General features: G+C 37.9%; 1 pseudogene; it reads right to left on the bottom strand.

Annotated features, from left to right (window-relative positions):
- Positions 1-2,501: 2,501 nt before the first annotated feature.
- On the bottom strand, positions 2,502-3,367 carry LOC130960828 (probable methyltransferase At1g29790; annotated as a pseudogene).
- Between the last annotated feature and the right edge of the window lie 12,872 nt (positions 3,368-16,239).

A 16,239-nucleotide genomic window follows, 5' to 3' on the forward strand; every position in this document is an offset into this window, starting at 1 on the left:
AGATTTACTGCATCCCACTCTTCTTTTTATAATATTTTATTTTTAGTTACTTGGGAACAAGCAATAGTTTAAGTTTGGTGTTGTGATGAGCGGATATTTTATGCACTTTTTGGCATCATTTTCATATAGTTTTTAGTATGTTTTGTTAGATTTTTATTAAGTTTTCATAGGTTTTAGTGTTAAATTCACATTTTTGGATTCTAATTTGAGTTTGTGAGTTTTTTTACAATTTCAGGTAATTTCTGGATGAAATTGAGGAGTTGGAGCAAAAGCTGATTCAGAGACAGAGAAAGCACTGCAGATGTTGTTTGGATCTGACTTCCTTGCACTCGGAAGAGCTTTTCTAGATCTATAGATCTCCAAATGGAGCTTTCTAAACGGCTATGGAAAGCTAACTTCTAGAGCTCTCCAGTAATATATAATAGTCTATATTTTACTTCAAATTAAAAGGCCCAAAACTGGCGTCCAACACCAACCTCCTGCCCCCTTTCAAGTGTCTAGCGCCCAAGGAGAAGAGACCAGCGTCCAAACGCCCAAAGAGGACCCCCTTAGCCAGTGTTCAACACCTTAGAGGCCTCCTAGCACGTGAATCTCATCAAAGCTCAGCCCAAACGCTCACCAAGTGGGCTCCAGAAGTGGATTTTAGCACTAAAAAGACTGTTTTACCCTTACTATTATTAGTTTAGTATTTAAAGGAGAAGATCAACCTTGTTTAGGATCTTCTTCTAGACTTTTACACCATATTTCGTTTATCATTGTATTTTCTATCAGTATGAGTTTCTAAACCTCCTAGGTTGAGGGGAGGAGCCCTGCTGAGTTCTATGAATTAATAAAAGTATTACTATTTCTCTTTAATCCGTGTTTAATTTAATTCTAAGATGTATTTTTGTTCTTCAACATGTTGAATGGGATGACCTGTGACAATCATCTTCGTTCTTCATACTAAGACCCCGTGCCTAACAACCACCTGTGTTCTTCTTTAGTTTGTGTGAATTCTTCAGTGGAAAGTATTGAACCACCAGCTTGACTATACATCTCTTAGACGGCTAATTCACGACTTTGTTGGGGACTTCTCGAGACACTAGTTTAGCTGAGGTATGGGGAGATTAGGGTCTCTATGGTTGATGCTAGAACCCAAAGGTGTATCATCCTCTGATCCGAAAGATTCGACCTTCACTGTGGCGTTTTGAGTAGGATCACCAAGGAGAATGAACTGCAGGAGCTTCACCCTCAATCAGAATGGATCCACACTAACCCTGGGATTCAGATTTGTAGGAGTATTGGCGTCAATCACATATAGCCTGCCATTTAAGAAATCATTCACAATTGAAGAAGACAGTAATACCAGAGTTAATTCAGAAGGACAAAGCATCTCCAAGCCTTAACCATTTAAGATTATCATTGTAAACATATCAACCTAGTTCAGATCTCATAAATCCAACAACTCTTCTATCCGCCTGAGTAAGATCTGCAAGATAACCATAGCTTGGTTCAAACCACAATCCTTGTGGGATCGACCCTGACTCGCTCAAGTATTACTTGGATGACCTAGTGCATTTGCTGGTTCAGCTGTACGAAGCGTGGGGATTCGTGCACCAAGTTTTTGGCACCGTTGCCGGAGATTGTTCGAGTTTGGACAACTGACGGATTATCTTGTTCACCAGATCAGGTATTGTCTTTAATTTTGTTAGAGTCTTTTATTTTATTTTCCTTTTTTTTTCGAAAAAATTTAAAAACTTTTTCCAAACAAAAAAATCTTTTCTTTGATTAATCTTTGTTCTTGGTAATTTTCAAATTCTTTGAGTCTTTTTTTCTAAAAATTTTCAAAATTTGTGTCTTTTGTTTAAATCTTGTGTCAATCTTTAATTTTGGTGTCTTCTTGTGTGCTTTCTTTAAGTTTTCGAAAATTTTGTTCTTGGTTTTCAAAAATTTTAGAGAAAATGATAAATTAGTCCCTGACTTTTTACTCCACGGATATTTTAGTCTCTGACCATTGGAATATACTTTTAAGTCCCTGATGTCCTTAAAAGTTGGACGGATTTGTCCCTCCGTCCATAAGCCACCGTTAGACCTAACGGAAAAGGCTGACATGGCTCCCCCTCTACTTACCTGGCATCACAGCTTCCCACGTGGTACGTTAGTGGGATGGAGCTTTTGAAAAATGGACACATAAGTCCCTATTGCTCAAAATGACGTCAGATTCTAATTACATTATAGGGCTATGCCGTTAAACAGGTGTGGTTTGTGCTAGTTATAAAGTACCAAATGTTGATATTTTTTTGAATGAATCAAGTTAACCAGTATTTCAACTCTCACCTTAGAGAAATTATCTTATGCAACAGTATATTTGAGAACATGAACATTTTGACTTTGAGTGTGTTTGACATGCAACTAATTTAATTTTAACTAATTAAGATGTTAACTTTCCAAGTAGCAAGATAGGTAGTTATATCCTACCAGGTTGTGTAAGTAAAGAAGTAAAGAAGCAAGCTTCAAGTTGATCATCTTGAAGTAGGCTTCTGCAACAATGCAGTGAGAAAAACCTTAGCATTCTTGATGCCACTAGCATCATTCTTATTCCCAATGGCCCTCTTTACCTTCTTGTAACCTAATTTCCTAATCAATAGCGCATACAGCTTTTCAAGGTCCACCCTTTTACTGAAGAATTTGTCAATCCACAAGTACCCTCCACCTCTCAAAACCCTATCCATATCAAACAGCAAGAACTCCATCATCATCATCGGAATCTACTGATTCACATAATTCCCACACAAGGTCCACCACTCCGTCGAACACTGGCAGCTGCTACTGTAGTGACACGTGTAGTGGCACAAGGCCCTCGGTGCCATCGCTTCGCTGTATGGCGCAGCCACGCTCATAGTCGTTGTCACAATTGTCACGTCATAGAGATTCATCGTAGTGGCGAATGACCCGGTGCCACCACCAACGTCGAGGCCCAGCTGGATGACTGACTTTGCGGACTTGGCAATCTGGAAGAGCTGCGAGATCGAGAGATCGAGGTCGGTCTTGTAGGTTGTGAACTTGGATGAATCGGAGGAAGGGTTGAAGCCAAGGTTAGGGTTTTAGCGGTGGAAGCAATCGAAGGATTTGTAAGGTTAATGGACTCAAATTACAGAGGAATCGGACAGTGAGAAGAAGGGAAAGGGTCTTAAAGGAGAGGGGATAAGGGTTTGTGCGGTACAGTTCGGGAGAAGCAGCGGCAGCAGGGGAGGGGGTGGCAGCCACGGAGGATAAGAGATTCGGCGAGGTCGGAGTCGGAGGGGCAAAGGGAGAAGGGAGTGTAGGACATGTACTTGTGGAGATGGTTAGGGTGGTTGTGGCAGGAAGAGGCTATCGGGTTGAGGTGGGAGTATCGGGTTGAGGATTAGGGTAGCATACAAAACGACGTCATTTTGAGCGACAAGGACTTATGTATCCATTTTTCAAAAGCTCCATCCTACTAACGTGCCACGTGGGAAGCCGTGATGCCAGGTAAGCAGAGGGGGAGCCACGTCAGCCTTTTCTGTTGGGTCTAACGGTGGCTTATGGATGGACGGACTGATCCGTCCAACATTTAAGGACGTCAGGGACTTAAAAGTATTTTCCAATGGTCAGAGATAAAAATGTTCGCCGGGTAAAAAGTCAGGAAATAATTTGTCCTTTTCTCAAAATCTTAAGTTTGGTGTTTTTTGCATGTTCTTGTGTTCTTTGAATTTTTTGAGTTTTGTTCTTGGTGTTCTTCTTAATATTCAAAGTGTTCTTGTTTTTCTTTTTGTTCTGTTCTTAAAATTTTAAGTGTGGTGTCTCTTGGTGTTTGTCTTCAAATTTTCGAAAATTGATTGCTTTAGATCTAAAAATTTTTAAGTTTGGTGTCTTTTGTGTGTTTTTCTCTTTCCTCATTAAATTCAAAAATAAAAATATCTTTTCTATCTTTATTTTAATTAATTTTCAAAAATTTTAAATAAAAATTCAGATTTTAATTTAAAATTTTTTATCTTATCTTATCTTAGTTTTAAATTTCAAAATTCAAATATTTTCAAAATCAAATCTTTTCAAAAATCTTATCTTATCTTATTTCAAATTTTAAAATTCAATTTCAAAATTTAAAATTTCAAATTCAAATTTCAATTTTAAAATTTTAAAATTTAATTCTCAAATTTCAAATTCAAATCTTTTCTAATCTTCTATCTTATCTTATTTTCAAATCTTTTCTTAATTAGTTATGTATCTTCTCTCTCTTCTCTTTCAAAACTTCCTAACTAATTCTTTTTTCTTCTAATTTTCAAAATCTCTTCTTCTATTTTATTTTCTTCTTTTTTTGAAATTCATTAATTAATTTTCAAATATTCTAAATTAATTAACTTTTATATTTTAATTTAATTAATAAATAAAATAAAAACAAAAAATATTTTAATTATAATTTTCATCTTATTCCTTAATTCTTCTCCTTTTCCTACCTTTCTTAATCATGAACCCAAATGAGAATCAAGAGTTCAGAAGAACTCTAGGGTCTTATAAAAATTCCACTACTGACTTCTATGGAAGAAGTATTAGCATACCTCTCATCAGTGTAAGTAGCTTTGAACTAAACCCTCAACTCATTACGCTAATGCAGCAAAACTGCCAGTACTTTAGACTTCCACAGGAAAAATCTACTGAGTTCCTGGCAGATTTCTTAAAGATTACTAACACAGTACACAATAAGGGAGTAGACCAAGATGTCTACAGATTATTTGTCTTCCTCTTTGCCGTAAAGGGCCAAGCAATGAGGTTGTTAGATAACCAACCCAAAGATAGCTTGAAAACTTGGAACCAGTTAGTAGACAAATTTTTAAATCAATACTTTCCCCCAAGGAAGATGACCCAGTTGAGACTGGACATCCAAAGCTTCAAACAAGGAGCCAGTAAATCTCTTTATGATACCTGGGAAAGGTATAGAAGGATGCTAAGAAAATGTCCCACTGCAATATTTTTAGGATGGGTACAATTAGACATCTTCTACTATGGAATTTCAGACATGGCTAAAATGTCTTTGGACCACTCTGCTGGTAGTTCTATACATGTGAGAAAGACCATTGAAGAGGCTCACGAGTTTATTGAGACAGTTGCTACTAATCAACATCTGTACTCAGCTGCTGAGACTTCTATGATAGGATAGGTTAAGACAGTATCTACTGAACCTGACCCTCCAGAACAGGATGGCCCATTGACTCAGAAGCTACACGCCCTTGCCCAGCAACTACTTGAATTGCAAGAGGCTTTACGAGAAACTCAAGCTTATAACGGGAATGTAGAATCCCAACTGAGTCAAACAAGGCAGCAATTATCTAAGCATATAACAGAGGAATGTCAGGCTATTCAACTAAGGAGCGAAAAATCCTTAAACACCCAACCTCAGTACAAAAAGAAAGAAAAGCCTACAGAGGAACACCAGGCTGAGGCCCAAGACGTCTCTGAGGGCATTGAAAGCCCAAAGAGGAAGGTCATTGGCATTCAATGCCAGGAAGGGATTCCCATCCCTGGCGTTGAATGCCCAATTGAGGACACCAACAAGGGCGTTGAACATCCAGAAGGGAATAGTTTTCCTGGTGTTGAACACCAGGAAAGGGGCAGCATTATGGGCGTTGAACGCCCAAGCAAGGGAGGCCAGTCACTTACTAATAACAACCCTCCTAAGCAAGCTAGTAACCCCCTTTCAACACACACGGCACTCGGCCTTCATCAACCAAGATTGATGAGTATAAGGCTAAGATTCCATTTCCTGAAAAATTCTTTCAAGAGGAAAAAGATAAACAGTTTGGCTGCTTTGCGGATTATCTCAGAACATTAGCGATCAAAATCCCTTTTGTAGAGGCTCTTGAACAGATACCTTCTTATGCTAAGTTCATGAAGGACATTTTAAGTCATAAGAAGGATTGGAGAGAGATAAAAACAGTCCTCCTCACTGAAGAGTGCAGTGCAATCATTCAAAATAGTTTACCAGCGAAGCTTAAGGATCTTGGAAGATTTATGATACCATGCACTCTAGGTGATGCTTGTACAAGGACAACTCTATGTGACCTTTGAGCAAGCATCAACCTAATACCTACTTCATTAATAAAGAATCTTTTCTTGACTGAGGAAGTCAAAGCAACCCGCATATGCCATCAACTTGCTGATGGTTCTATTAGAATACCATCAGGAGTAGTCAAAGACATGATTGAAACTGAGCTTCATTAGAAACTCTGAGATTTACTACATCATACTCTTCTTTTTATCTTATTTTATTTTTAGTTGCTTGGGGACAAGCAACAATTTAAGTTTGGTGTTGTGATGAGCGGATATTTTATACACTTTTTGGCATCATTTTCATATAATTTTTAGTATATTTTGTATGATTTTTATAAAGTTTTCATAGGTTTTAGTGTTTATTCACATTTTTGGATTCTACTTTGAATTTTTGTGTTTTTGTACAATTTTAGGTATTTTCTGGGTGAAATTGAGGAGTTGGAGCAAAAGTCTAATTTAGAGATAGAAAAAGCACTGCAGATGCTGTCCGGATCTGACCTCCTTGCATTCGGAAGCCCTTTTCTAGAGTTACAGAAGTCCAAATATAGAATTCTCAATAGCTATAAAAAGCTGACTTCCAGAGATTTAGCGATGCATAATAGTTTAATGAAAAGGCCCAAAACTGGCGTCCAACGCCAGCCTCCTGCCCCTTTTCAGGTGTCCGGCGCCCAAGGAGAAGAGACCGGCGTCCAAACGCCTAAAGAGGACCCCCTAACCAGCGTTCAACGCCCTAGAGCCTTCCTAGCACGTGAATCTCATCAAAACTCAGCCCAAACACTCACCAAGTGGGCCTCAGAAGTGGATTTTAGCACTAAAAAGACTATTTTACCCTTACTAGTTATTAGTTTAGTATTTAAAGGAGAAGATCAACCTTGCTTAGGATGTTCTTCCAGATCTTTACACCATATTTTCGTTCATCACTGTATTTTCTATCAGTATGTGTTTCTAAACCTCCTAGATTGAGGGGAGGAGTCCTGCTGAGTTCTATGAATTAATAAAAGTATTACTATTTCTCTTCAATCTAAGTTTGATTTAATTCTAAGATGTATTTTCGTTCTTTAACATGATGAATGGGATGACCCATGACAATCATCTTTGTTCTTCATACTAAGATCGTGTGCCTGACAACCACCCGTGTTCTTCTTGGGTTCGTGTGAATACTTCAGTGGAAAGCATTGAACCGCCAGCTTGACTATACATCTCTTAGATGGCTAATTCACGACTTCGTTGGAAACTTCTTGAGACACCAGTTTAGCTGAGGTATAGGGAGATTAGGTCTCTGTGATAGAGGCTAGAACCCAAAGGCGCAGCATCCTCTGATCCGAAAGATTCAACCTTGTCTGTGGCTTTTTGAGTAGGATCACCAAAGAGAATGAATTGCAGGAGCTTCACCCTCAATCAGAATGGATCCACAATAACCCTGGGGTTCAGATCTGGAGGAGTATTGGTAGCTGCTCAAACCAACATCAATCACATACAGCCTGCCATTGAAGAAATCATTCACAATTGAAGAAGACAGTAATACCAAAGTTAATTTAGAAGGACAAAGCATCTCCAAGCCTTAACCGTTTAAGATTATCATTGTAAACATATCAACCTAGTTCAGATCTCATAAACCTAACAACTCTTCTATCTGCCTGACTAAGATCTGTAAGATAACCATAGCTTTTTCAAACCACAATCCTCGTGGGATCGATCCTGGCTTGCTTAGGTATTACTTGAACGACCCAGTGTACTTGATGGTTCAGCTGTACAAAGTGTGGGAATTCATGCACCACAAGTATATAAACAGAGGTTCAAAAGATAGATACCTAAGCAAGCTCTAAATTCGACCTGCAAAGTAAAGGTCGACTAGAATATATATATATATCTCAAAAATAAACCAAAAGATAAACAAAGTGTTCGCTTAGTGAAATTTTGATTCGGAGGTCCGATCACCGCACAATTTACGGCCATGTGTTTGCCTCGCCAAGCTCTTCAATTCTATCCAAACAAAGTGAAGACGCACTTTGAATTTCTTGCCAGTTTCCTCTTCCATTCTGATTTTGCATTTTGGTTGTGGGTATTGCGAGATTTTTACGATTTTGATGGTTTAAGTGTAATCTAGTATTAGGTAATTATTGGGTTTCTCCCTAATCATCTATGGATAAGGTGAGAAATCTCTAAACTCTTGTAAACTATTGAATTAATGGAATCCTAGTGTGATTTTCGCAAACTGTGTGAAAATTAGAATGAATCTATGTGAATTAAAGTCAAATTGGTGAAGTGAAGTGCTTGAATTGGAACTTTGGTGGCTGGAAACTTGTTGGGTTGGCTTGGAAGCTTGTGAAAAGGAGGTTACGTGGTGTTTTAAGCTTGGGGAGGAATCGGCCAAGGTATGATTTCAGTTTTTTATAGTTAATATATAATATTATGTGAATAATAGGCTAGTTGTCTTAAGAATAGGATTGAAATGTATGAATGGATGGAATTAAATTTGTCATAATTAATGAGTTGTTAGATTTGGCTTTTATTTGGTGATTGGTTGTTTGTGAGTTTTGAGGATGTGGTATGAGTTACTTAGAAGTGAATAATTGTATAAGAAGGAGATATGAGCTTGGTGAATGAGAATGATTAATTGATGGATTGTTGATTGATCGTTTATGATTTATGAGTTTTATGAATTTATGAATTGATGAAATTTGGGCCGGAGGCCGTGGATTTTGAGCCTGAGGTTAAAAAAGGTGAGTTTTGCCAGTGTGATGAATTGAATTAATGAGAATTGATGTGGTTATGATTGGGTTAGTATTTGTTAAAATTAATTGTTGATACAATGAGAATTGGTGAATTGTGAATGGAGATTGTTAAATTGAATAGATAAAGATGTAGAGAATGAAGAAATATATGTTGAGATTGGGTAGAGGTGAATTGGTATGATTTTGAATTGGTTTGGATTGTGAATTCCTTGAAATTTGGCAATTTCTATTTTTATGTAAAAATGAGTTTTTGACAAACTTTGGTAGGCCATAACTCAGTCCCCAGATTTGCAAATTCAACAAAGTAAGACTTTTATGAAAATATATTCAATAATATTTCCAAGAGTTCAAGAATGATTGAAAAATGATTTTTGTGTAAAAAGTTACAAAGGTTCAAATTTTAGGTTAAATACTGATCTCTACAACTTAACAACTTTTTTCTGGAAATTCACATTCATGCGTACGAGGGGAATGTCATGCGTACGGGAGTGCATGGCACTACCCATACACTCGCTTACACAGTGCCCATGCGGATATGAAAATGGCAAGTTTTGAAATCTCGCGTACGCGGCACTGGTTCGCGTATGCGACACCCTGTTTCGGCTGAAATGAAATTTGTGTGGTTTCGATTGTTCCTCTAAATTGCTTTTTTAAACCCTATTATAAATCTAAAGCAAGTGTACTAAAGGTTAGAAGGGTTAAGGATGAAATTTAATGGTTTGAGATAGCAAATTGAAGAGTGAAGATTATGATGTATGGTATTCCGAGATGATGATGATGAAGAGGATGTGAATTATGTGAATAAATACATTTATGAATGATGAGGATTTGAGAGATGATTGATGGCGATGATGATATTGATTGATTATGATAGTGACTATGGATGGAGTGAGATAAGATTAGGAATGAAATGGATAAAAATACAATGAATGTGATAAGTGTGGTGGTGCACGAAATTGTGATCTCAATGGCGCCAATAACTTGGTATGCACAATTGTAATCTCAATTCTTTTTTAAAACTTCGCACAACTAACTAGCAAGTGCACTGGGTCGTCCAAGTAATAAACCTTACGTGAGTAAGGGTCGATCCCACGGAGATTGTTGGCTTGAAGCAAGTTATGGTCATCTTGTAAATCTCAGTCAGGCGGATTCAAATGGTTATGGAGTTTTGATAATTAAAAGATAAATAAACATAAAATAAAGATAGAGATACTTATGTAATTCATTGGTGAAAATTTCAGATAAGCGTATGGAGATGCGTTGTTCCTTCTGAATCTCTGCTTTCCTAATGCCTTCATCCAATCCTTCATACTCCTTTCCATGACAAGCTGTATGTTGGGGATCACCGTTGTCAATGGCTACCGTCCGTCCTTTCAGTGAAAATGGTCTAAATGCGCTATCACTGCATGGCTAATCATCTGTCGGTTCTCACTCATGTTGGAATAGGATCCATTGATCCTTTTGCGTCTGTCACTACGCCCAACACTTGCGAGTTCGAAGCTCGTCATAGTCATCCCATCCCAAATCATACTCAGAATACCACAGACAAGGTTTAGACCTTCCGGATCTCAAAAATGCTGCCAATTGATTCTAGCTTATACCACGAAGACTCTGATCGTGAACCAGAAGGCTAAGAGATATACATTCAAACTTGTTTTCATGTAGAACAGAAGTGTTTGTCAGGCACACGTTCATAAGTTGAGAATGGTGATGAGCGTCACATAATCATCACATTCATCATGTTCTTGTGTGCGAATGGATATTTTAGAACAAGAATAAGCATGAATTGAATAGAAAATAGTAGTAATTGCATTAATACTCGAGGAACAGCAGAGCTCCACACCTTAATCTATGGTATGTAGAAACTCCACCGTTGAAAATACATAAGTGATGATGGTCCAGGCATGGCCGTGAGGCCAGCCCCCAATGTCTAAGATAGCATAAAACTGATCAAAGATCCCAGCATGAAAATACAATAGTAAAAAGTCCTATTTATACTAGACTAGTTACTAGGGTTTACAGAAATAAGAAATCAACTTACGGGCCCACTTAGTGTGTGCTTGGGCTGAGCATTGAAGCTTTCACGTGTAGAGACTTCTTTTGGAGTTAAACGCCAGTTTGTATCTTGTTTTAGGCGTTTAACTCTAGCTTGTAACCTATTTCTGGCGTTTAATGCCAGAATAGGGCACGGAGTTGGCGTTTGAATGCCAGTTTGCGTCGTTAAAACTCGAGCAAAGTATGGACTATTATATATTTCTAGAAAGCCTGGATGTCTACTTTCCAACGCAATTGAGAGCGCGCCATTTGGGCTTCTGTAGCTCCAAAAAATCCATTTCGAGTACAGGGAGGTCAGAATCCAACAGCATCAGCATTCCTTTTTCAGCCTCTGAATCAGATTTTTGCTCAGGTCCCTCAATTTCAGCCAGAAAATACCTGAAATCACAGAAAAACATATAAACTCATAGTAAAGTCTATAAATGTAAATTTTGCTTAAAAACTAATAAAAATATACTAAAAACTAACTAAATCATACTAAAAACTATGTAAAAACAATGCCAAAAAGCATATAAATTATCTGCTCATCATGTGGCAAGGATGGTGGTCGATCCCACTTATCTACGATTTCTCGCTGATTGCATGTGACAAGGCACATATTCCCTCTAATGGTGTCAAGGCACATATTCCCTCTAATAGTGATAGGGTACTCTCCCTCTAATGGCCAGCCGATGTGCTGAGGTGTTAGTGTGCAACAGAGAGACAATGTCCGGGTTAGCTACCGGACATGTCCGGTTATGGCTGTATAACCGTCAGATGAGACTCATCTGCCATAAGGCAGACATACATCATATGCACTTGTATGTTTTGTTTGAGTGTGCATTTGTTTTGACTTGCCTATTTGCTTAACTGTAATTAACTGCTACTTGACCTAATTTTTGTATCTATTTCCAAATTTGTGTTTTTTCTCAAAGATCCCTCATGCTGGTGGAGGAGAAGATGAAGGTTGTTCCACTTGGTAAATTGAAGATTTGCAGAGAACCAGAAATGAAGAGTTAAATTAGGATCCTTAGACATGGTCACCATAATTCTGGTTTAGTGAAAACTCTAGGATTTGATTTAAATTATTGGAGTTTTAAAATGCCTCTAGCTTTCTGGGACATTATTTATTATCTATACAAGTACCTTTACCATACTGAGAAACCTCGGTTCTCATTCCATACATATTCTATTATTTTTCAGATGCAGCACGTGAGGTACCTCACTGAGCGTGTTGGAGACTCTTTAGGAGCGAAGAACTACTGTTGGGGATTTTGAACTTTGTATTTTGTATATGTATATATGTAGTATTCTCCACTATGTGTAAACTTGTATTTTGTCCCTCTTAGATGTTGATTTCCGAGAACCAGGATTTATATTTATGTTTTTTATTTATTTTGGGCTATATATTTAGAAGTTTGCTATAAGCATCTTGTTGGAACTCTTTATATATGTGTATATTTTATCTCTTCTGCTCTCCATTTTTCCGCTTTATAATCTTCACGTTTCGAGTTCAATGCGGTTTCTATTTGTTCTATTTATTCTTTATTCAAGACTCATAGTTAAAACTATTCTTCTTATATATACATAAGTACGTCTTTTGTCTTTTAGAGTCCGTAATACCTCACCACCTCTAATTTACAAACTTAAGCGTAAAGCTCTGTGTGGTAGGGTGTTATACTTTTGAAAACCTTCATTCATGAACCCATTGGTCAGGCATAAACTTCCTGTGAGTCTGTTAGTCCATTGATCTCCAAATATTTGTTGTTAAATCGATCAAGATACTTTCTTGTGGATTCGTCTGGTCGTTGGGTGATGCCCAATAAGATGATCTGGTCTCATGTGGTGAATTGTGCTAGGAATTTTTTTGAGATGTTGAGAAAAACATGAAATCTAGCTGTTAGGTAGGGCATTGAACCACTTGATAGCTGGCCTAGCCAGCGTTACTGGGAAGGTGGTGCACGAATTTGTGATTTGCACAACTAACCAGCAAGTGCACTGGGTCGTCCAAGTAATACCTTACGTGAGTAAGGGTCGATCCCACAGAGATTATTGGCTTGAAGCAATCAATGTTTATTTTATTAATCTTAGTCAGGAGGCCAATAGGATTAAAAGTGAAATTACCAGATTTGATTATAAAAATAAAAGAGAATAACAATGTTACTTGTTGCAGTAATGAGAAACATGTTGGAGTTTTGGAGATGCTTTGTCCTTTGAATTTCTACTTTTCCTTGAAATCTTCTTCCCACACGCAAGGTTCCTTCCATGGCAAGCTCTATGTAGGGTGTCACCGTTGTCAATGGCTACCTCCCATCCTCTCAGTGAAAACGTTCCTATGCTCTGTCACAGCACGACTAATCATCTGTCGGTTCTCAATCAGGTTGGAATAGAATCCATTGATTCTTTTGCGTCTGTCACTAATGCCCAGCCTTCAGGAGTTTGAAGCTCGTCACAGTCATTCAATCCCAGAATCCTACTCGGAATACCACAGACAAGATTTAGACTTTCCGGATTCTCATGAATGCCGCCATCAATCCGGCCTATACCACGAAGATTCTGATTAAGGAATCTAAGAGATACTCATTCAATCTGATGTAGAACGGAGGTGGTTGTCAGGCACACGTTCATGGATTGAGAAAGGTGATGAGTGTCACGGATCATCACCTTCTCCATAATTAAGCGCGAATGAACATCTTAGATAAGAACAAGCGTGTTTGAATGGAAAACAAAGGTATTGTATTAAATCATCGAGACGCCGCAGAGCTCCTCACCCCCAACAATGGAGTTTAGAGACTCATGCCGTCAAAAAGTATGTAATTCAGATCTGAAAATGTAATGAGGTACAAAATAATTCTCTAAAAGTTGTTTAAATAGTAAACTAGTAACCTAGGTTTACAGAATATGAGTAAACTAAGATAATTGGTGCAGAAATCCACTTCTGGGGCCCACTTGGTGTGTGCTGGGGCTGAGACTAAAGCTATCCACGAGTAGAGGCTTTTCTTGGAGTTAAACTCCAAGTTATGACGTGTTTTGGGCGTTCAACTCCGGATCATGACGTGTTTCTGGCGTTTAACTCCAGACAGCAGCATGTACTTGGCATTCAACGCCAAGTTACGTCGTCTATCTTCGCGCAAAGTATGAACTATTATATATTGCTGGAAAGCCCTGGATGTGTACTTTCCAACGCCATTGAGAGCGCGCCAATTGGACTCCTGTAGCTCCAGAAAATCCATTTCGAGTGCAGGGAGGTCAGGATCCAACAGCATCAGCAGTCCTTTTTCAGCCTAAGTCAGATTTTTGCTCAGCTCCCTCAATTTCAGCCAGAAAATACCTGAAATCACAGAAAAATACACACACTCATAGTAAAGTCCAGAAATATGATTTTTGCCTAAAAACTAATAATATTTAACTAAAAACTAATTAAAACATGCTAAAATCTACATGAAATTACCCCCAAAAAGCGTATAAAATATCCGCTCATCACAACACCAAACTTAAACTGTTGCTTGTCCCCAAGCAACTAGATAAATAAAATAGGATGAAAGAATTTAAGAAGTAATAATATCTAGGAGTTTTAAATGGAGCTCAGATTCTTATTCAGATGAGCGGGGCTTGTAGCTTTTTGTTTCTGAACAGTTTTGGCATCTCCCTTTATCCTTTGAAATTCAGAATGATTGGCATCCATAGGAACTCAGAATTCAGATAGTATTATTGATTCGCCTAGTTTAGTATGTTGATTCTTGAACACAGCTACTTTATGAGTCTTGGCCGTGGCCCTAAGCATTTTGTTTTCCAGTATTACCACCGGATACATAAATGCCACAGACACATAATTGGGTGAACCTTTTCAGATTGTGACTCAGCTTTGCTAGAGTCCCCAATTAGAGGTGTCCAGAGTTCTTAAGCACACTCTTTTGCTTTGGATCACGACTTTAACCACTCAGTCTCAAGCTTTTCACTTGGACCTGCATGCCACAAGCACATGGTTAGGGACAGCTTGATTTAGCCGCTTAGGCCTGGATTTATTTCCTTGGGCCCTCCTATCCATTAATGCTCAAAGCCTTGGATCCTTTTTACCCTTGCCTTTTTGTTTTAAGGGCTATTGGCTTTTTCTACTACTCCTTCATTTTTTTTTGCAAGCTTTCTTTTTCACTGCTTTTTCTTGCTTCAAGAATCAATTTCATGATTTTTCAGATCATCAATAATATTTTTCGTGTTCCTCATTCTTTCAGGAGCCAATATTCATAAAATTCAAGATAAAAATTATGCACTGTTCAAGCATTCATTCAGAAAACAAAAAGTATTGCCACCGCATGTAATTAATTATAATTTTTATTATTAAGAACTCGAAAAATATAGATTACTTCTTTATTCTAAAAAATCTACTACTTTATTCATGCCTGATGATGATGAGAAAAATAAATTATAGCTTAATTGGAAATAAAATCAAAATAGATATACTAATTACTACTACTATATATAACTTCTAAGGTAAAATCCTATACTATCACAGAGTTAAAGCTAGAATTAGAACTTAACAACCTGTATTTTGGGAAGTGGATGTTCCTCTAGTCTGTGGGGTGCCTTCAAGAATTAATTTCTGACGCTTTAGCTCCCTTAAGTTCACATCCTTGCTCTTCCTGTTCCCTTAGGTGCCATGATCTTGATGAGTTTTTTGCTCAGTGATCATGGCAAATCACACCAAACTTAGAGGTTTGCTTGTCCTCAAGCAAAATAAAGGATAGAAGAGGAATAGAGGGAGAGGCAATTTCGAAATCCAAAAGATATGATGAGTTGAAAAAGATTTGAAAAAGATTTGGATTGGAAAAAGATTTGTGTTTATAAATTAAGATACATTTGATATTTTTGAAAAAGGGATTTTAGAAATTAGGGTTTTTAGAAATTAGGATTAAAATTTTTGGAATTGAAGGATGATATTTTGAAACATGTTTATGCAAGAAATCATGAATTGAAACATAAAAATTTAGAAAAATTGTGAAGGAAAACGAATTTTACCTCCTCCCCACCATCCTGGCGTTAAACGCCCAACTGCTGCATGGTTTGGGCGTTTAACGCCCAAATGTTGCTTCTCCTGGGCGTTCAACGCCCAGCTGATGCATCTTTCTGGCGTTGAACGCCAGGAAGTCCTTTGTCACTGGGCGTTTTTCTAAACGCCCAGGATGCTGTCAATCTGGCGTTAAACGCCCAGAAGGTGCTTCTTTCTGGCGTTTAACGCCCAGAAGATGCTCCTTTCTGGCGTTTAACGCCCAGAAGGCTACCCTTACTGGCGTTGAACGCCCAGTGGGTGCTTCTTTTGGGCGTTCAATGCCCAAAATGTTTCTTACTGGCTTTTTCACGCCAGTGAGCTTCCAATTTCCCTTATAACTCAGTGAATCCAACCAATTACTATTTTACCTTGAAG

Source organism: Arachis stenosperma, chromosome 2 (assembly GCF_014773155.1).
Source record: "Arachis stenosperma cultivar V10309 chromosome 2, arast.V10309.gnm1.PFL2, whole genome shotgun sequence".
NCBI classification, from domain to species: domain Eukaryota; kingdom Viridiplantae; phylum Streptophyta; class Magnoliopsida; order Fabales; family Fabaceae; genus Arachis; species Arachis stenosperma.